The following is a 22,885-nucleotide window of genomic DNA, read 5'->3' as shown; positions in this document are numbered from 1 at the left end:
TTATCTACAGCGCCTGGCTGTGCAGGGTTAAGAGATCCATCCCTACTAATATCTGTGATACAATGTAATGATTCTACTCTGTTTGAGCTGCTAACTTTGCTAGAGTTATTAGTTTTATATTTAATACTTTTCTCACAAGTGATTCTCATACTGTATGAGCTATCAGTGATGCTACAAAGATCGATATATGTATACTATGTATTGCACTTGGACTTTCCCTTGTGTGATTGTACTTTTATTTCTTGTAACGGTTTTAATGACGTGCTGAATGAAGCTAATTAAATTGAAAATTATATTGATACATCAGAGTGAGAATAGGCTATTGTAGTTTGGTACTGTGAGCTAAATCCTGCTTTCATTGTACTAAAGCTGAGGGAGATTACATTTATATAAGAATTAAAATGCTTTTTCTCTGGCGTGTTTGCTATGTAAAACGGAGAGCATTTCCCAAAACAGACAGTGCAGCATTTTGAAAATGATAGTGTAGTCAGGGGTACAACAATTAGACCGGGCAAGAAGGAACGCTGTTTATTACAGCTGGGTGAGCACAAATCAAACAGAACAGTGGATAGGCTCTGATCGAAAGGCTGACATCTGAATGAAATACGAACAGTAGCTTTATACCAAGAAATACAATGTTCGGAAATTCACTTGCAAGTTGGCAAATTCACTTTTTCTATGTTCCCCAGTGATTTCATTGGTTCGTGGAAATCACCTCCTCGAAATTTACATTGATTAGTGTTGCGTAATTGAAGCAAGCAGTTTAACAGTTTCCCATTATAATGCCTCCCCATGTGTTACCACATGTATTCCCACCCCACGCCAGAACAATTTGTTGTTACTGAAGTAACATTTGTGCTGACCGCTGTAACTTTAATACACTGCCATTGTTCAGCGCCATTGAGAACAGAACACGAGACATCCTGCAGCTGGTGGAAACAGGGACATTCACCTGTTGGAGGATGACCTTTGCGGACTATGTGGTAGATACTTTGGAGGCTGGCCACCTCCCCAGAGCTCAGGAACATATTGTCTGATTGGTTCTCCCAGGAATGCCACTCGGTCCAGTGTTTCTCTCCCACAGCCACCTGCCGATGGGCATTGACAGCCATGTGAATGGCACACTGGTACAGAGCCATTCTTTGCTGCTGCTTTACTGGGCAGCTGGTTTGGCTGACCGCCCTGTAATTACATCATCTTGTTCTAGTTATGATGTTTTTCTCGTAATTAGTAGCCTAAGCCCCACCCCCTTTTTGCAGATCCCTGTCATACTGGTCACGTGTTTCAGATCGAGGTTTCCCAGGTCCAGCCCACCCGAGGGATTTCCCACTACATGTGTTCATGATAGCACTATTTTTACCCTTCCCCTTCTTTTGCTAATCATAGGGCAGTGTCTTTGGTTTGTGTGTGCACCTAATGCAATTCTATTGGGCTGCAAGCACGTAGCATCGAGAATTGGGGGACACTGGGACCACTAATCATGGCCACTTACATCTTCCTTATTCGTTAATCAGGCTAATCCCTGGCACTGACCAGAATTACTAGGTCCTTCTCAGGTGACTTATAACCCCCATTTTTTGCACATATAACATGACTTCATTACCAGGTATTATTGTAATATAGTCCGAATTACACTTTGACGGCATCTCCATGTACAAGGCATTTGTCCCTTAATTTAACTATAATGTTATTACTGGTTCTTGAACTCCAATCCAGTCGCACATCCGTGCATATAGAATAGGTCTTGGGTACACACCCAACATGGCCACCACAAGCTCACATTGGAGCTCTAGTCGTTCACATGGCGCTGGCCGCATTGTAAATACGAGCTCAGCCATCACGCGCGAGGCTCTATCTCATTAGTCGGGCGGAAACGCCGGTAAGAGCAGGTCTTTCGCGTCGACCCCTACGGCTATTTCGCCCTGGGGGTATGCGCATGTGACCATCTCGCCTTCGCGAGTGTTAATCATCTGACTAATTAGATACTTCCTCTCCTGTCCCTCTCCTATTTATGTGCACACTGTAGGCAGGGTGTTCACACACTGCTCCTGTTTGCTGCCTGTCAACCATCTTACTCTCTGTCAAGTGCACCAAAACCTCAATTTGTCCTTTTCTGCCACAATCTCTTGTTTACTTGTGGACACCGAGGACTGGCTGCCTGACCTTCACCTTTTGAATTTAGTTTGCATGATGGCACAAGCCGCTGAATACTTACTTACTAGAGATGATGATATAAAAGCCCTGTTTGCATCTAGAGGCTCAACTCTGAACCCTTTTAAAAGAAGTACCTCAGTATCTGAGGATCTTAGATCCAAATTTATCAAACTGGAACGTCTTAGTACAAAAGAAATTAATAAATTCTGGGAAAGAACTACATTAGAACATTACTTACAAGAAAATAAAATTCCCTGTGGCTTCCGGATACTTATCTTGCCGGATTTTGAAAATCCGGAAGATGGTGATCTCGCAACTGATTGAGAAGCCAACTTAACAACTAGTTCTAACAATATTCTCAAATTACTTATCGAGCACGCAAAACGTGAACATGCTAGGATTGTTATACAAATTGATGCTCTCAAGGAAGAAATAGCACTTTACGATGCACCTAGTGCTACTATTGACAAAAGCTTTAAGACTCTATACAGTCGCCTGCGTAGTCACCAAGATGATGTCAAACTTCGAAAGTCCAGAAAATTCTCAGGCGATGATAGGTACTATAGAGACAATCGAGTTTACACCTATCAGCCTAAATATGACGAGGTTTCTAAATCTAGAACCAGCAGCGTAGCATCCTCTCCTGCAAGTTCAGATATTGATAGTGAAAGCGAAAGACCAAGCACTAGACGAGCTCCCGGGTTAGGGATACCAGCCAATGACTCGGATCCTATGGATGAAGAGATACCTACAGATTCCGAGACTCCGTCAGGAGATGCAGGTAATATACATTTGTCGTCTTTTTTGGAACAGATACGTCGCTTCAAAAAAGGCAAATGACAAGCTGCACTGGCAGCCATGAAAAAAGTTCGCTTTCAAGTACCACTCACCTCAAATACCTCAACCCCAGGCCAAAACATAGGGGCACAAGGGGTGGCAAACCCAACAGGAGGAAACGCACCTCCCCCACCACGCCGAGTAACCAGGTCATCCTACCAGCAGAATCTGAGAAATCAGACTCGATAAACTTAATTTGTAATCTGAGTAGTTATTCACCCTCCCCGTGTGAATGTGCAGTACTTAACAAAGGACTTTCATTGCCCCTTTGGGCTACAATGAGTATGTTCAGATACAAATTGATCTGTTTAAGTTCATTCGTAAACTTAAACTTAAAAAATATTTTGCGACCCAAGTGACCAAATCTGCAAAACCCTGTCCATCAGACATTACACTGCAAATGATGCATAATACTCATGTTCTGATGCCTTTGGATGAATGTGAACATAACCCTATGATGAATATTAGTGACCTAATGAAAGATTTGGATATACAGCAACAAAATCTGAAAATTAAAGAACTATCAAGCAAATCGAAATTTGTACCAATTTTTCCGAAAGATAACATAATAGATACATTTCATCAGGCAGTAACCAATGACATCCATCGCCTTGAGGATATCTCCAGAGGCAAAAAAATGTACCAGTGCTAAACATAATCTATCTTCAGCTGAACAATCTGCGCTACGTAAACTAATTGAGAATGATGCGATAATTATCAAAGAAGCAGATAAAAGGGGCAATCTGGTTTTGATGGACAAACAAGATTACATTGACATGGGCTTAGAACACCTACCCTCCCCTGGCTGTTAGGAAGAACTTTCAGCCAACCCCTTACCCCAGCTTCGCAATATAGTGAGTGAACTACTTTGTAACTGCCACTCACGCGGCTAACAGATGTTGAAAAACAATTTCTATTTGTTAACGGTCCTGTTATGCCAACTGCATATTTTGTGCCAAAGATACACAAACAATTCATACATATACCTGAAGGGAGACCCATCCTAAGTGGGTGTGGGTGGATAATGGAGCCTATTTCCATCTATATTAATGAATGTTTAGCACCTTTAGTTAATTCAATCCCCACTTTTCTGCAGGATACAATGCATATCCTGCAAATTCTATCAGAAATGGCAGTCATTCCTGGGATGTTGTTGGTCACGCTCAATGTCAAAACCTTGTATACTTCTATTAATCATGCAAAAGCAATTGCAAGTGTAGACTTCATTTACCGTAAACACTCTGCATCCTATTTTGATCACATGGCAATGGTTAAAGAGATGTTGTCTTGTGCCTTAACTAATAATGTATTCCTGTTCAACAATTGCTACTACAAACAGAAAATCGGTGTAGCCATGGGGGCTAGCTATAGCCCAGCACTTGCCAACATTTTCATGCATCAATTTGAGGAACAATTTGCATTTGTAGACAATCGGTTTGTTGAATGTATTCATGTCTGGAAACGCTACATAGATTATGTGTTTCTGGTTTGAATGTGTACAGTAGATGGTCTGATGGGCTTTGTAAATCACTTGAATAACAATGATTGGGGTATTTCATTTACACATGAATACAGTGCCGGCAGTATTAACTTTTTAGATTTAACCATCACTCTGGTAGATAATTCAATTGTTACTAAAACATTTCGCAGGCCAACTTCAGTCAATGCAATCTTACAGGCCTCCATTTGTCATAAAAAATCTGTTATCAAGAATATACCGAAAGGTGAATTTATTCGAGCTCGCAGGAACTGTTCAAATGATATTGACTTCCTACAAGAATGTGTATTCTTACGTGAGAAATTCAAAACAAGAGGTTATGACCGCAGCATAGTAACTCAAGCTCAACAAACTGCACATAACATGAAGAGGGCGGATCTACTCACCCCTAACATTAGACATAACTCTACCCATACGAATAAATTGAAATTTATTACACAGTACAACACAGATAGCTCAAAGCTGTACAAAATTGTCCAGCGCCATTGGCATCTATTACAGTTAGACCATGAGCTTTCACCATGGTTGGATAAAACTCCAAATTTCATTTACAGTAAAGCAAGCAACCTCAAAAACATCCTGTCACCCTCATTTATGTCTAACCGCCAACCTGCCATAACCTGGCTCTCTCAGAGATCTAACCACCGTTTCCACAAATGTGGAAGATGCTCAATGTGATGCTATGCACTCGAGACTTCAAATATTGATTTTGGTAAACTTGGGATGTTCAAAGTGAATTCTTTCATTAACTGTAATACAAAATGTTGTGTTTATTGCATTCTATGTCTATGTGGAAAATACTACATTGGTAGTACTATCAGACCTCTCAAAATGAGAATACGTGAACATTTATCTACTATTTCAAACGAGGAGTCTAAATATCCACTTGCCATGGACTGGGAAAAATCCCATCAGCTTGATGACAAGTCACAGATCAAATTTGTGGGCATGGCTAAAGTGTCCGTACCACAACGTGGAGGTAATATTACCCTCAAATTGAGACAATTGGAAGCACGGTTAATTTGTCAATACCAAACCGTATCCAATGGCCTCAACAGCGACCATGATCTATCTGTGTTTCTCTGAAGTCTGTGTGTATTCCTACATCAGACTAGTATGGGGCTCCATATATACTTAATTATAATTGATGATGGGAACTGCCTGGTATTTACAATACTGATCACTTCTAATCATCCTATGGCTTGACCACGGTTTAGTGTAACTAACCCAATTTTATTGGGCTGCAAGCACGTAGCATCGAGAATTGGGGGACATTGGGACCACTAATCATGGCCACTTACATCTTCCTTATTCGTTAATCAGGCTAATCCCTGGCACTGGCCAGAATTACTAGGTCCTTCTGAGGTGACTTATAACCCCCATTTTTTGCACATATAACATGACTTCATTGCTCACGCTCGTGTGAACATTACCGGGTATTATTGTAATATAGTCCGAATTACACTTCGGCGGCATCTCCATGTACAAGGTGTTTGTCCCTTAATTTAACTATAATGTTATTACTGGTTCTTGAGCTCCAACCCAGTTGCACATCCGTGCATATAGAATAGGTCTTGGGTACACACCCAACTTGGCCGCCACGAGCTCACGTTGGAGCTCTAGTCGTTTACATGGCGCTGGCCGCATTGTAAATACGAGCTCAGCCATCACGCACAAGGCTCTATCTCATCAGTCGGGCGGAAACGCTGGTAAGTGCAGGTCTTTTGCGTCGACCCCTACGGCTATTTCACCCTGGGGGTATGCGCATGTGACCGTCTCGCCTTCGTTAGTGTTAATCATCTGACTAATTAGATACTTCCTCTCCTGTCTCTCCCTTTCGCCCCCTCTACCCGATGCCACGTGCCTGCTCCAATCTCACTCCATTACATCGCAATTGGTCTGCCTGACAGCTACGTTTGAATACGCACACGCGTTTATATAGGTATGGCTTTACAATCTATGTACTGTCCTTTCTCATGTGCTACTTAATTTCTTCATATGCAAAGCGGCTAACTTAGTTTTCTCCCGCTTGCAGCGGAGCCACAATTGAAAAATTATTGGATATCTTTATACCGTATACAAAGATAAGAATAGATGCAAGTTAATTTGGGCAAACTTGTTCTAGGCAAGTAATTTTAATTTGACAAATTTATGAAAACCAACCAATAAGGGCTTTTTTATTTATCCAAATTGTCCATTGAAAAACAAACACCTTGTGTTTCTTGCTTTTTGTTTTTCCCCATTCAATAGAACTAGTGCCAACCCTCCTCAGGTAAAACTAATTTTCTATTAACTGTAAGCACTTAGACACAAGTGTGACGAGTCTTGTACTTACGGGGCCGTTCCCATCATTCATGCACATTTATTTTCTTCTTTTCCTTTTTTACACATGGCACTAACTCGATGGTTCGATTAACCTCAATGACCAATGGGCCACATATCCTTTCATGGTTAATTGTATTGTGCCATGTTTTATTATTATACTCTGCAATGCTAATCAATTTGCCATATCTTGTTGGGAAATGTTGTCACGTTTATTTTGTATGCCACCCTTATGCTTACTGTATGGCCTTTGGGTCTCATGTCCAACTGTTGCTCATCCTAATACTTTGATTGTCTAAAATGTACAAAATATGTTCACAATTTTGCAGCCTTGGAAGAAGAGCTTTTGCTCGAAACACGTGTCGGCTGCTGTTTGAATTGCATTAAACTATGCCCAATTGAGCATTTTAATTTTTGGTTGTGTGCGCAATCCTTGGGAGCAAACCAACCCTCATCATATTCTATTTATGTGCACACTGTAGGCAGGGTGTTCACACACTGCTCCTATTTGCTGGCCGTAAACCATCTTACACTCTGTCAAGTGCGCCAAAACCTCAATTTGTCCTTTTCTGCCACAATCTCTTGTGTACAATGCAACACTGCTTTGCCAAATACAGTTTCCTGACCTGAGGAAGAGTCTAAACTATAATGTTTAGTGAAGGTGTGTTCAGACGACCATGTGGCAGCCGCACAGATATCCTTTATTGGTACTCCCCTTTGTAAAGCAGAGGAAGTTGCCATGCCTCTGGTCTTATGAGCCCGTAGGCCTTCTGGAGGATCTTTTCCCACCAGTCTATAGCATTCTGATATTGCCAATATAATCCATCTGGATAGTGTTTGTTTGGTAATAGCCATAGCCAATTTGTGACCTGAATAGCCCACGAATAAACATCCTTTCTTAACTTTGTCATTCTAGATATATAAAAGCTCAGTGCACGTTTGGGGTCAAGCCTGTGAATCCTCTCCTCTTCATTTCCAGGAGGGTAAAATGATGGTAAAGTTATCTTTTCCTTGAGATGAAACTCAGAGGCCATTTTGGGTAGAAAAGTGGGTTTTACCTTCAGCACCACTTTATCCTTGTAAAAGACAGTATAAGGAGGCTTGCTGGATAATTCCTGAAGCTCACTCACCCTTCGGGCAGATGTAATTGCTACTAAAAAGATGGTTTTTAGGGTTAGTAGCCTCAAAGGACAGGAGTGTAATGGCTCGAAAGGAGCCCCCATCATAAAATTCAACACTAAATTGAGATCCCAGATTGGGTCTTGAAAAGGGATTGGAGGGAAAACATGTGTCAGTTCCTTTAAAAATTGTACTACAAGAGGTATCTTAAAGTAAGAAACATCTTCTGAAGTGCGCTTAAAAATAGAAAGTGCCGACAAATTTCTCTTGATGGTACTGATCTGGAGCCCCAGATTAGCCAGATGTAACAAAAAGGATAACACCATTGCTGTGTTACATGGAAATGGGTCAACATTCTTATCTCTACACCAGCTGCAGAATTTATTCCAACAGCAGCGGTACAAAGATTTAGTTGCTGGCCTTCCGACTGAAAGCAAAATCTCCATTACGTTGTCCGTTGAGGTCCCAATCCTTGTATCTTAGCCTCTCAGAAACCATGCATGAAGGCTGAGCAGCCTGATATCCAGATGGAGAATCTGACCCTCCTCTCTCGAGGGTCCTCTCTTTGTGGAAGACGTATCGGAGGGCCGATGGACATATCCAGAACGTCCGGGTACCATGTCCTCCTGGCCCAATCCGGAGCCACTAGGATCATGGATATCCCGAACTTTCTCAACCTCCTGATTACATGAAGAACGACGGGGACTGGAGGAAACACGTATAGGAGTGGAAAATCCCAGGTCCACCACAAACGCATTCCTAGTTGGCACCAGTTGCGAACAGATCCACTTGAGGGGTTCCTCAAAGGCTGAAAATCTTTTGAAGGACTTCCTGAACTAGTTCCCACTTGTGTGGGACTATGCTCCGCCTGCTCAGTGCATCCTCCATTGTGTTTAGCTCTCCAGCTAGGTGAACTGTTGACAGAGAGATTACTTCTTGTAATGCCCAGAACCAGAGCTGCATTGCCTCTCTGCACAGTGGTAGTGACCCTACACCTCCTCTCTTGTTCAGGTAGTAAATGGCAACTGTGTTGTCCATCATTATACGGACATTCTTTCGCCATACAGAGGGCAGAAAGGCCCTCAGCGCTAATCTGATAGCTCCCAGCTCCAACAGGTTGATATGTAGTTTGGACTCCGATGGAAATCAGGTCATTGGTGTGGGCTCCCCACCCCGTGAGTGAGGCATCCGTCACTACTGTTATTTCCAGCCAATGTTGCCAAAAATGGTTCTCCTTTCAAAATGTTCTCCCGACAGGCCCACCACTGAAGGTCCTGTGAGACTCTGCTCGGGATTAGTAGGAGGTCTGACATTTTTCCTGCAAATCGGGACCACTGAGTCCTGAGAGCCCATTGGAGAGATCTCATTCTCAGGGGAGCCTCTGACACCAGAAAAATGCAGGATGCCATGAGGCCGAGCAACCTCAGAAAATCGAAGGCCGGTAGATGCTGGGCATTTTGAAATTTGGTCACCATCTGCATAATGTCTTGAGCTCTCACCCCTGTTGGCAATGCTTTTCCCAGGGATGCATCCAGGACTGCTCCGAGGAATTGGAGCCTCCGAGATGGTATCATGTCGGACTTCTTGAAGTTTAGGGAGAAGTCCAGTCTGTGAAGGGAGTGACAGGTAAAGCTGATTTGTTTCAAGGCCTGTTCTGGGGAACTCCCAGGGATCAGCCAATCGTCTAGGTAGGGGTAAATGTGAATTCCTCCTCTCCTGAGACTTGCTGCCACAACCGCCATCAGTTTGATGAATACCCTCGGGACCGAGGTCAGCCCAAATGGTAGAACCCGAAACTGATCATTTGAACCGCCAATGGCGAACCTCAGGTACTGTCTGTGCATGTGATGGATCGGCACATGAAAGTAAGCATCCTGAAAGTCCAATGATACCATCCAATCCTGAAGCTGGAGGGCCTGAAAGATCTGAGAAAGGGTTACCATCTTGAACTTGGCCTTCCTGAGGAACTTGTTCAAGTCTCTTATATCCAGGATGGGTCTCAATCCTCCGTCCATCTTGGGGATTAGAAAGTACAGGGAGTACCAACCCTTGTTTCTGTCCACTACAGGTACTGGTTCTGTAGCACCTTTCTCTAGCAGGGTCTCTCCTGCATAAGGAGTGGATCTGGAACTTTCAAAGAGCTGTTTTCCGGTGGATGGCTCGGAGGCTTTTGCAGAAAAGGTAGACAGTAACCCTGGGCAACTGTTTCCAATGCCCATGCATCTGAAGTAATAGCCTGCCATTCTCCCACTGCAGTTTTGTGAATCAAGTCCTCAGAGAGGTTTTGGGGCAGCTAACGCAGTGGCTGAAGGTAAGGCAGCTGCTGCTGTTGTGGTCTTAGTAGTTCTTCCCCGTCCACTGCAGCAGTATCTTCTGTGTCCTCTTTGAGCTAGCTGCCCCCTGCCCCTTTCAAATGTGAAATATGACGAAAGGACCTACCCCTCCAGCGTGTACCCGTGGGGCGGTTTGGAGGTTGTCTGATTGCAGAACCAAGTGTTTGGCTGCTGCCTTAGAAGTTTGCAGCTTCTCCAAACTCTCCAGCTTTGCTTCTGAATAAATGAGTGCCGTCAAAGAGCATGTTGAGAAGTCTGGATTATACGTGTGGGGCAAAACCTGACTTTTTCAACCAGGCAAATCTGTGCATAACTGTACTTGCCGCCATAGCTCTGCTGATACTGTCAACAGAGTCGAGACCAGTCTGGAGGGATTCACACATCGCATCTTTCCCAACCTTTACTATGTTTAAAAAGCCGACACGCTCTTCCACTTCGCTGATATGGTCAGCCGCCATGGAATTGCACTCATAAAAGGTGTGAGTAAACCTTGCCAACGTGCACGTGGCATTGGCTGATTTCAAGGCCATGCTCCCATTGGAAAACCTTTTTGGCTAGGGTGTTGTAACGCTTATCATCCCTATCCGGAGGGATTGTAGGGTAGGCATTTTGTCTACTGGTTGAGGTGCCAGCTTGAACCACCAAACACTCTGGTGTTGGATGTTTCAAAAACTAAAATGGATCAGAGCTTGAAACTCTGTGTTTTGAAGTCAACTTCTTGTTAACAGCCGGAATAACCTCAGGTGCCTCCCAGTTGGTAGCCACACGCCTTTGTAAGGCTTGATGGAATGGCACAATTGGGTCCTCTTGGGGTCCCGTATCCAAAATGTCAGTTAAATCGTCTTGCTCAGTCTGGAGTTGGTCTCGACCAACCAATATACTCCATAACTCTTGACATCAATTGTCTATATGTAATTTCTGCATGGTCACCAGGGTCTGCCCTGCTGAACTCAACCTCTGGTGAGGTGTCTAACCAACTGGCCTCATGCAGGCATTCTTATAGGTTTTTAATTCCAGAATCCTCTGAAAAGAATGCCTCAGGCACTGATGGTGTACCATAATGTAGACCAAAAGCTCTAAATTCATCGGAAGATTCCTCTGCATCCTCATAAATAGATGAGAGAGACTTGAAATATTCAGTCCTGGACGAAGGAGCATATATTTTCTCCATGGTAGATGTCATAATGTGAGTGGTCAAAGGAGCCGAAATCGTAGAGACTGCTGACGTTGACGGCTCTGAAGGTTGCGTCAACGGCTTCGACACCTGTGGCGTTAAGGAGCTTGACGCTCGAATCGTAGATGGTGTTTCATGAGTTCCGGCGGTGATGGCATCGATGAGACACCTTTCGACCCTAATGATGTCGATGTCGAGACTTTAGGCGTTGATGACATTGATTATTCAGTCCTCAAAGGGACTTTCCTCGACTCGAGGGATCCTTCGATCGTTCTCGAGCAGTCTTGCCCGCCAGGTCCGAAGACACGCATCCTTTATGCTTCTGAGGTCTTTCGACCAGAGCCTGGCTTTTAGGTGTAGTCGAGGGGGACAAGGCTGCGTTCTCAAACACCTTTAACATTTTCAATCTAAACTCTTCCCATACCGTATCTGAAGCATAAGCACGGAAAAACGGAACTGAAGCCAACAGGCGCTGCACGTGCTAAATATACCTTCGGTGATATCGACATCGAGACGGAGACTTCCGTGTGACATCGAGTCGACAGCCATCGACACACAGCGCCCCTTGATGAAAATTGTATTCCGAAGCAGCAAAGCTGGATATTGGAAATATAAAAGATAAGGAATACGTGGGAGGACACTATCCGTTCGAAATGTATTTTGCATTAAGTCGTACTACTTGGTGTTATGTCAAAAGAGTTTGCAAATAACACCAGTGAACATGTTTCACACATGTTGAAGTCAGTGATGCTTGCTGGTCAATTTTGCAGCTGTAATTTTCTTGGGTCTTTTTCATTGTTTGCTTAGACAAACTAAACCCCTGCGAAGTGCAGTCCAAATATAGTGGAATGTATCCCAGCCATCATTTTATTTAGGATTATTTTAGCATTATACGACAATCAACACTGTAAATACGTCATTCCCCATGTGACTCAAGCTAGCTGTTTGAAGATGCCAGGAATAAAAAACTACATCTCATCAAGGTATTCTTATGTGTGGAGGAAGAATAGCAACATAATGAAAAAGGGGAAGCTCAGGCAGAAAAACTTGAAATTGTGTTTCCGTTTTGGGGATTGTGTACGTTGGAAGATGTGCTGAACTCGACTAACGCCATGTGCATATCAGAAGAGCACTGTGTAGGAATGTGTGCACTCTGTAAGGTAGGCGGCAAGACCATGTAAGTGAAAGGGAAATGGGGCTAAGCCCCTCATCTGGACAGTATGGCTAATGTATGGTATATGCTTAAGGAATCTTCAACCCAAACATTGCGTTGGTAATTGATTTTTGAACTCATTGTTCGGCATTTATTCATATAAATGGTGTGAATTTATTGCGTTAAAGGTACCTGCCAACATCTGCATGTTCATCTCCATTCTTTTACAGCGAGGGCATGCCCACTCAGGCCTTGAGTCTCTGTAGAGTTAAACACCACCAACAATCAAAAAAATTTAAAGTACAACTGAAAAAAGATCCATTACAATTACATGAGAGAGAAAGAGACACAATGCTCAAAGGCACTTTTATCCTATGAGATGTAAAGAGGGCCGAATACCCATTCACTCAACCCAATTCAGGCACTATGGAGCATTCATCTAATGATTCATTTTATTATCAACATGCCAATGCATCAACTCCCAACACACAAAACAAACAACCACTGCCAGGAGGTGCTGGAAAATTCTAAATCTGGAGGTGCTGCTAAATCTTATGCAAGAGACCAAGCTCAACACCAATGACCCAGAACTCAGTACACAAAGGAAGTTTAGTAGAAGACTGGATTAGCAAAGCGTTGGTCACCCTCGCCCCACTGAAAGTGCATCAACCTCTTTGGTAAAAAAAGACTTTAGTAAGATGATTTACACTCGACCTATGAGCATTTGAAAAAACACACAGACTACCTGAAAAAACATGGAGAAAAAGCTACAGATTACACACTGCAAAGCAAACATTCTTAAAGCAAAGGAACTTTATTTTCAAATAAATCCATTATGCACCACATCCAGAGAATAAACTTCACCTAATCATTAATGAAATGAGAAACTCTGCTTCCTGCAGCAAATGATGTGATCTTGCCAACCATTTCAGTAGCAAAGTACTAAACCTTCAACAAGCCATGAACCCAGCAATAAGGAACAGAATTGCAAAGCACATTCAAGCTCCAGTCAATGGCATTCTGCATACAGCCCCTCCGATGAAAGGCTTTAAACCAATATACAAACCAGACTTCAGAAATTGCCAAAACTTAGCAACAAAGCTGGCTCTCCAACACATGCCCCCACAAACATCTACAAACAGATCCATAAGAAGAAAACACCAGCTTTCTACTTTCACAAATTAAAGAACTGCTCGCTCAAAACAGGAATTGTACCAATAGCTTTCAAGACTGCATATCTCAAATCCCTTCTAAAAACACTGCTGAAAACCCAACTTTCGTCCTATCTTAAATGTACCATACTCAACCAAAACTCGAGAGAGTTACATGGACAGCCAAATCTTCGACCATGTAGATTCTTATAACCTTCTAGATTGCTCTCATGTCTATTATACACCTATAAGAGGTACTACATCGGGACTCGTTTCCATTTGGGAAGACCGCCAACTCGCAGAGGATGACATCATAACTTCAGCTCTTGTACTCCTCGACATCTCAACAGACTTCAACACGGTTAAGCACAGTACACTAATTAGAAGGCTTGAACACCATAAAACCATTCTACAATGGATGAGATTGTTCCTAACAGACAGAGCAAAAATCATCTGACTCTCCATTTCAATTCAAACCCTCAACGCAGCACCTGTGGGGTTACCCAAGGACTAAGCCTCTCACAACACCTCTTCAACATCTAACATGACCCCTTTAATGAAGATCATAACATTTTATAGGCTAACCTGTTAAGACTATGCAGATGTCACCCAAAATCATGTACAGAATGGCCGACAATGGAAGCTGGAGCACCACCCTCTCCAACTGCCTCACGCTCATAAGTGAACAGATGATGGCCAATTAGCTAAAACTCAACCCAGACAAAATTGAAATAATGATGATCTCGTTGCATGCTTCACCTGAAACACCTCTCCCGTGTACCTTTGAAAATGTGTAGCTGCCCTAAACCATCTAAAGTGGTCAGAAATCTGGGCATATTAATGGACATTGAATTAACACTAGAACCTGAGTCATCGAAACAGTCAAAAAATGATTCTACTAACTCTGCTCTATCCAACTGATTATGCCTTACCTCTCCTTCGCACACAGTGCTGGCTGCCATGTCCCTGGTTCTTTTAAATATCAACTCCACACACAGCATTTATCCAAGTATGAGGGGGGACAGGCATGGTGTCAAGAGTTGAGACAGACAGGTGAAACTCAGTTTGAAAACCTTTATTCTCAATGGTCAGGATAGTATAACAACTAACTTGCCCTAACTCTAAGATGGCAATATTCCCTAAAGGAAAGTGAACTAATGGGAGTCTAAGTCTGTTAGTCAAAAACAAAACACTGTCTGTGTCGAAACCTATGCTCACCCTCACTTCTTTAGGAAAACATGGTGCATGGGATTTGGTCAACTCAATATTATTCACAGTAAAGTGAATGTGACAATGGAGCTCTTCCGTAGCCCCCTTGCCCAAGTTCAAGACGCTGTCATGATTCCTGTGCCTCATGTCCCCAGCCCTCCAAGATGTCAGGCTGGAGCCAGGCCACAATCACCTACATGGCCCTCAAGGGCCTCTCCATCCCTCCAAAGACCCACTTGGAGTCAGACTTGGCACTTGTGGCACCAGACTCACTCACTCCCATAGGATTACATTGGGGATTGGACTTGTAGTGCATTGATGGGGACAAGATGGATGCCCCCACATATTTAGGTTCCCAGAACTGCATGTGCGGTCTAGTCCTTTGGGTGTGGTTCAGCCCAGAGACACCTGGGATATCCAGAGACTATTTAAGCCACACCCAGGCTGAGAAACATGCTTTGCGTTTTCTGCACCTGCAGCGTGACACTCGCCGTGTTCGGATCGGTCTCCAGTAGGCCTGCATCTTTCTTCTGCGCTTCGCTCTTGCAAGAACAAGAACACCGTTAGGAACAGCCTTACCTCGCGGCGCTTCTGCCCATCATTCATCGCTCCTTCTGTTCTGCGGGCATCTTCGGCGGTGTCATTCGGCACGCCGCTTCCTAAGGTAAAGGGAAAAGAACAGAAAAAAGGCATTAGTAAGCATTCTGCAAATCTTCGCTTATTTTTAAATACTGTACGAGCTTCAAACGCTTACCTGAATCCCAGCCGCTCTGGGGAACTCTGTCGCCAGAACTTCTCATCCCTCTGCAAGAGGGAAAAGACACTCCAGGTTAGCATGGAAACATCTAGAGGCGCTGCATACCGTGCTTACCCACTGCATTTGTTCTTCATAACCGGCATCCACGCTGAAAACGTTGCAGCACCTAAAAGACACAGAAAAATAACTCAGTTCAATGCAAATACGAAAGGGATGCATCGCGCATTGCGCTCTCACTCACCTTCAGCGCTACTCATCTCAGCAGCACGCCGCCATCCCCGGACGCCGACCATCATCTAAGGAAGGAAAGGAACGAAGTTAGAGAACTGTTCTAAAGACTCATTATACTTACCTGTCGGACTCTTGCCAGTGAAGTAACGAGGCAGCAACGAGCCTGCATCAATCAATGCACCCCTGCGCTGAAAGCAGGACGGAGAGCACACTATCCAAGAAAACAAGGTGAGCTGTGGATCAAAGGGAAGGGTTGGACCCCGGGGAAGAAGGGTTTCAAGCGCACACAGACAATAGGGAGTTAAACTCTAATCCTGTGTTCAGGCCCAGTCGCCAGTCGAATAGCCTCCAGGGAAGGGTTAGAGGTCGTAAGAGGTCAGAATAGGCTGAGTGAGGTCCCCGTGGATACCAGGTGAGCGTTACAGAACATAAAGTCTCACATCAAAATCCACCTGGGCGTCATGGAAACGTCAGAAACCGACCAGTTATCCCACATGTTGGGGCAGCTACGTTCCGAAGTACATGCAGCCAGGCAGGAGTCCAACACCCTGAGGAGAGAGCTGATAGTAGCCAAAGAATGCACTGATGATTTAAGCTGGCAACTTCTCCAGTCACAAGCAGGGCATGCACCATTGCCGGGAAGCATGCCCTTGATGCCAGCGCCATCAGCCAACCCCGTTCAGATAACCCTTCCTGGGCAGTTCCCTTGGCCCCGCCCGAATGATTTACGGGGGATCCCAAGAGGTTTGCAACATTCATGAACCCGTGTCGCCTGCACTTCCTTTGTAGGCCAGGGGCCTTTCCGAATTACCAATCACGGGTCGCTTTTGTGCTATCCTACCCGACTGGTAGCGCCGCAGACTGGTCTGTACCCTTTGTGGCCCAAGACGATCCTTTGCTGCATGACTTCAGGGGCTTTCAGCAGGAGATGGAAAAGCTGTTCGCCCGTCGTACTCATGGACAGGCATTAGACAACCAACTTCTGTCCCTACACCAAGGGAATCAAGCCCTATTAACATACATAGCCACGTTCAATAGACTCGTAGTTGAAGCAGAAAGGCCAGTGGAGAAGAGAACCAAGTTATTTCATCATGGGTTGCGGGGGGAGCTCAAGGATGTTCTCGCACATGTAGTGAACCCCCAGAAAGACTGCTCAGAATTCATTGACCTTGTTGTTCAAATGGATCATAGGTTGCAGGACCGAAGAGCAGATCGAACCAGACCGGACCCTCGCCCTATGTATGTGCGTTCAAAGGACAATACTGCCCGAAAAACGGAAGGTTCAGGAGAACCAATGCAAATTGGGGGGGTCAGATCCCCCTTGACTAAAGCGGAAAGGGATAAAAGGAGACAGCAGCAGTTATGTCTGTACTGTGGAAGGTCAGGTCATTTCCTTAAAGAGTGCCCTGTGAAGCCACCGAGGAGGATGGTAGGGACCACGGACAAGGAAGATACCATCAAGGAATCGGAAAACTCCGCAGCCCGGGAAGTGTAGGGGTCCGCTTGCCGAGCGAAGAAAGTGAACTACAGACCTCCCATTTTGCAAGACCCATTCTGTGGTCTTGATCAATCACCAACAACCATCTCAGATGCACGCAGTAAGAGCGTACATAGACAGTGGAGCCGTTGGGAATTACATTGACCAGGATCTTGTTGCAAAGATGGGGCTTCCGTTACGCCCTAAATCAACCACCGACACTGTTACCACTGTCGACGGCACGGAAATAGCTTCTGGTCCAGTATCTCAATGCACTGCAGCTTTAACCCTTCTGTGCCAGGATGGACACCAAGAATCTATCGTTTTCAACCTCATTAAGGCACCACAGTTCCGGCTGATTTTGGGAATGCCATGGTTGGTAGCTCACAATCCTCGAATCGATTGGCGAGCAAAAGAATTGGCCTTTCCCGAGACTTGCGCCCACACTTGTTATCGCCAAGAGAAGCAACCAATAGACACCAGAACCTCCACGCTTGCGACTGTGGCAATCGGCACCCTACCAAGTGAATACCAGTACTTTAAAGATGTCTTTCAGAAATAACAGGCTAATACCCTGCCACCGCATAGACCATACGATTGCCAAATCGACCTGATACTCGACACACAAATCCCTTGTGGGCGAATTTATGCACTCACGGAACCAGAAAACCAGCACCTGAAGGCCTATCTTGACCAATACTTGGCCAACGGGTTCATCCGTCCCTTGAAGTCTCCAGCACCCAGTCCTCTATTCTTCGTACCAAAAAAGGAGGGGGACTTGAGAACGTGCATCGACTATCGCGCACTGAACCAGATTACCGTAAAAAATCGCTACCCCCTGCCACTGATCCCTGAATTGCTTGATCAAGTCAAAGATGCCCAAATCTACAGAAAACTGGACCTGAAAGGGGCATATCACCTTGTTCGCGTAAAACAGGGGGACGAATGGAAAACCACTTTTCGCACCAAATACGGCTTGTACGAATATCAAGTAATACCCTTTGGCCTTTGCAACGCGCCTGCTGCATTTCAATACTTCATGAACGATGTCCTACGGGAATTGATTGATGTCTGTGCTCTAGTGTACATCAACGATATCCTAGTATATTCCGCATCAAAGCAGGACCACATTAAACACGTCCAATCCATATTGGAGAAACTCTGTCAACACCAGCTCTACGCCAAGCTCGAAAAGTGCTCATTGCACGTCTCTGAGGTGGAATTCCTGAGCTTTATTCTCAGCCCGAATGGAATCCGAATAGATGTTCACATGGTAGATGCTATCCTGAACTGGCCATCCCCAAATTCATTCAAGGGGGTTCAAAGTATGCTGGGTTTTGCAAACTTCTACCGCCGGTTCTTCCCAGGATTTTCGCAAATCGTGCACCCCATCACGTCATTACTAAGGAAAAGCAACAAAAAGTTCCAGTGGACAACAGAAGCTGAGGAGGCTTTCCAGGAACTCAAAGCAAGATTCACATCTGCCCCAATCTTACGCCACCCTCACCCTGATCTCCCATACCTGGTGGAAATGGACGCCTCAAGCATGGCTACGGGAGCCGTCCTCTCACAAAAGGACCCCGAAACGGGCCAGTTACACCCTGTTGCCTTCTGGTCGCGTAAATTCACACCCCCTGAACTCAATTACGCTATCACAGACAAAGAACTCCTGGCCATTAAGTCAGCCTTTAAGGCATGGCGGCACTACCTCTTGGGCGCCAGACACACAATCACCGTAATAACTGACCACTGGAACCTCCAGTACCAAAAATAACGGCAAAGGCCCAATCCTCACGACAACTACGTTGGGCTCTTTTTTTTTGCTGAATATGACTACGTGATTACATTTCGACCAGAGGTGAAAAACAGGAAGGCCGATGCCCTTTCCCGTATGGGGGTGGAAGAGCAAGTGTATCAGACCCCTGATCCAATAGCAATCATCCCGAGTGACAAGCTCCTAGGAATCGCAGCAACCATAACTCAGAGAGAATTACATGAAGAAATCCAAAACCTGATGAGTCCGGAGCAATTACAAGCGTGGAGTGCACAAGGAGAACATTACATGATAAAAGATCAGTTGCCCTACTTCAGGAATCGTTTATTCTTACCAAACCAAGAACTACGAGAACAAGTCATGTCCGGTTATCATCATTCCTTGATCGGGGGCCACCCCGGAATCACTAGAACCCTAGCCAAGGTAAAACGAAATTATCGGTGGCCCACGTGGCGTAAAGACATTATCCAATTCATCCTATCTTGTGGAGTGTGTGCTCAAAACAAGTCATCTAAGCAGAAACCGGCTGGGCTATTACAACCATTAGAAATCCCACCAGCACCCTGGCACACGTTGTCCCTCGATTTTATTACTGACTTACCACCCAGTCAAGGGTTTAACACTATTCTTATGGTCATGGACCTATTTTCAAAAATGGCACATTTCATTCCTCTTAAGGGGCTCCCAAATGCTTCCACTCTGGCAAAGGTATTTCTTGTAAGCATCGATGGCTCCATGGGTTTCCTTCAGTTTTGGTCTCAGACCGAGGTACTCAATTCGTATCTAACTTCTGGAGAAAATGCTGCTCTATGGACCAGATCGACATCCTGCTATCCACAAGTCACCATCCCCAAACGGATGGTCAAACTGAGAGGACAAATCAGACGCTCGAGCAGTATCCGCGTTGCTTGTTACACCAAGCTGAAGGAAGCTGGTTCAACCTATTATGGATAGCTGAATATGCTTATAATAATTCCCTACACACCAGCACTGGGCAGACACCCTTTTATGTATGACAGGCACCCACGTACTTCTGAGTTGTTCGTTCCTACAACCCTGGAAATGCCAGCAGTCAAAACCTTGCACATGACCATTACTCAAACCTTTAAAAGGGCAGCTGAACACCTACTTCACGCTAAGAATCGCCAAAAGAAGTTTGCTGATCAACACTGAGCAAAGGCCCCCAAGTACCAAGTGGGAGACAAAGTCTGGCTGTCGTCTAAACACGTGTCCATTAAAGGAGCCCAAACTTTCCGTCCAAGATACCTGGGTCCATTCACTGTCACCTCTGTGATAAATCCTGTGGCGGTCAGACTAGCTTTGCCGTCAAACATGCAGATTCATCCTGTGTTCCACGTGTCTCTCCTTAAACCTGTTAAACCTGGGACCCGGGTAGCACGCCACCGCAGCCAGTAGTAGTCACCGGGGAGCCAGAATTCGAAGTCAAGGGCATCCTAGATTCAAGTACGTCAGATCCAAATTATACTACTTAGTAGACTGGAAGGGGTATGGTCCACAAGACAGGACATGGGAGCCTTGTGAGTTCATCCAGGCACCTCGCTTGCTTAGACAATTTCATCAAAACCATCCAACCAAACCAGGACCAGACAGAAGAGCCACCTTGAGATAGGCCTTGGGGGGGAGTGCTGTCATGATGCCTGCCCATGTCCCCAGCCCTCCAAGATGTCAGGCTGGAGCCAGGCCACGATCACCTACATGGTCCTCAAGGGCCTCTCCATCCCTCCAAAGACCCACTTGGAGTCAGACTTGGCGCTTGTGGCACCAGACTCACTCACACCCATAGGATAACATTGGGGATTGGACTTGTAGTGCATTGATGGGGACAAGATGGACGCCCCCACATATTTCGGTTCCCAGAACTGCATGTGCGGTCTAGTCTTTTGGGTGTGGTTCAGACCAGAGACACCTGGGATATCCAGAGACTATTTAAGCCACACCCAGGCTGAGAAACATGCTTTGCGTTTTCTGCACCTGCAGCGTGACACTCAATGTGTTCGGATCGGTCTCCAGTAGGCCTGCATCCTTCTTCTGCGCTCAGCTCCTGCAAGAACAAGAACACTGTTAGGAACAGCCTTACCTTGCTGAGCTTCTGCCCATCATTCATCGCTCCTTCTGTTATGTGGGCATTTTCGGCGGTGTCATTCCCATCCCGGCACACCGCTTCCTAAGGAAAATGGAAAAGAACAGAAAAAAGGCATTAGTAAGCATTCTGAAAATCTTCGCTTATTTTTAAATAATGTACGAGCTTCAAACGCTTACCTGAATCCCAGCCGCCCTGGGGGTACTCTGTCTCCGGAACTTCTCATCCATCTGCAAGAGGGAAAAGACACTACAGGTTAGCGTGAAAACATCTAGAGGCACCGCATACCGTGCTTACCCATCGAATTTGTTCTTCATAACCGGCATCCACGCTGAAAACGTCGCCGCACCTAAAAGACACAGAAAAAGAACTCAGTTCAATGCAAATACGAAAGGGGTGCATCGCGCATCACATTCTCACTCACCTTCAGCGCTACTCATCTCAGCAGCACGCCGCCATCCCCAGACACCGGCCATCATCTAAGGAAGGAAAGGAACGAAGTTAGAGAACTGTTCTAAAGTCTCATTATATTTACCTGTCGGACTCTTGCCAGCGAAGTAACTAGGCAGCAACGAGCCCGCATCAATCAACGTGCCCCTATGCTGAAAGCAGGACAGAGAGCACACTATCCAAGAAAACAAGGTGAGCTGTGGATCAAAGGGAAGGGTTGGACCCCGGGGAAGAAGGGGTTCAAGCACACAGAGACAATAGGGAGTTAAACTCTAATCCTGTGTTTCAGGCCCAGTCTCCAGTCGAATAGCCTCCACGTAAGAGGTCAGACCAGGCTGAGTGACGTCCCCATGGATACCAGGTGAGCGTTACATACATTCAGGTAATGTTCAAAGTCAAATTAGCGTGACAATCGAGCTCCTCTGTAGCTCCCTTCCCCAAGTTCAAGGCACTCAGGTTTGGAAAGTTCCACAGGTTCTCAGGATTTACTTGGCAATGCAGATTGGATTGACAACAGTTCACAGTACCTTTTTCTTGTCAGGAGGTACCTCCGTAACCGGTCTCTCTGGCTTCCCTCGTCCCGAGCCAGACTTTCTAGATTGTTCTCCAACTCACAAATGCTCAAATGATTCAATGTTGTCTCCTGTTATGTACCAAATTTCCATTCAAAAAGTCCTACTAGAAAAATGTTACTCTTCCCTTGTTTCCTGGTGGGACTCCATTCCCCAACTCTAACTCAAGGGTATCCAATGATTTAAGCGGAAAAGAAATAGGGAGGTATTTTACAGAGAAAGAATTACAGTGAAAAAATACAAATGTTTTTAATAAAAATGTACATGGTGTGGGGTAAAGGGTTAAAACGGGTGGGGAAAGGTTATAAGCATTGGAACATAGGGAGAGCGGGGGGGACCGCCAAATTATAAAAATAAATACATTCAGTATTGTTTTGATATAATCGCATAGAACCTAAACCAAGTCATTTTGATTTGTAGCGTCTGTACTTCATGCAGCTCTCTTTCACAGCTAAGGCTCCTCTGGTTGTGGCGCAGTTGCCAGACCGCACGGTCCACCCTCTACAGGTCACACAACCATGTGCCTTACTCTGTTTGAGCTCTCCTGTTCTTCTTGTGAGGTCTCTGCTGACC

At 45.0% G+C, this 22,885-nt stretch overlaps 1 protein-coding gene across 5 annotated transcripts in view; it reads left to right on the top strand.

The window, feature by feature from the left end:
* HPCAL1 (hippocalcin like 1) overlaps positions 1-22,885 on the top strand; it is a 1,330,750-nt gene that overhangs the window by 280,053 nt on the left and 1,027,812 nt on the right. The gene's annotated exons all lie outside the window — the stretch shown is intronic.

This window comes from Ambystoma mexicanum, chromosome 4p (assembly GCF_040938575.1).
Source record: "Ambystoma mexicanum isolate Mex_15411 chromosome 4p, UKY_AmexF1_1, whole genome shotgun sequence".
NCBI classification, from domain to species: domain Eukaryota; kingdom Metazoa; phylum Chordata; class Amphibia; order Caudata; family Ambystomatidae; genus Ambystoma; species Ambystoma mexicanum.
Note: the sequence above shows the minus strand (reverse complement) of the source record. Positions and strands in the feature narration are given on the sequence as shown.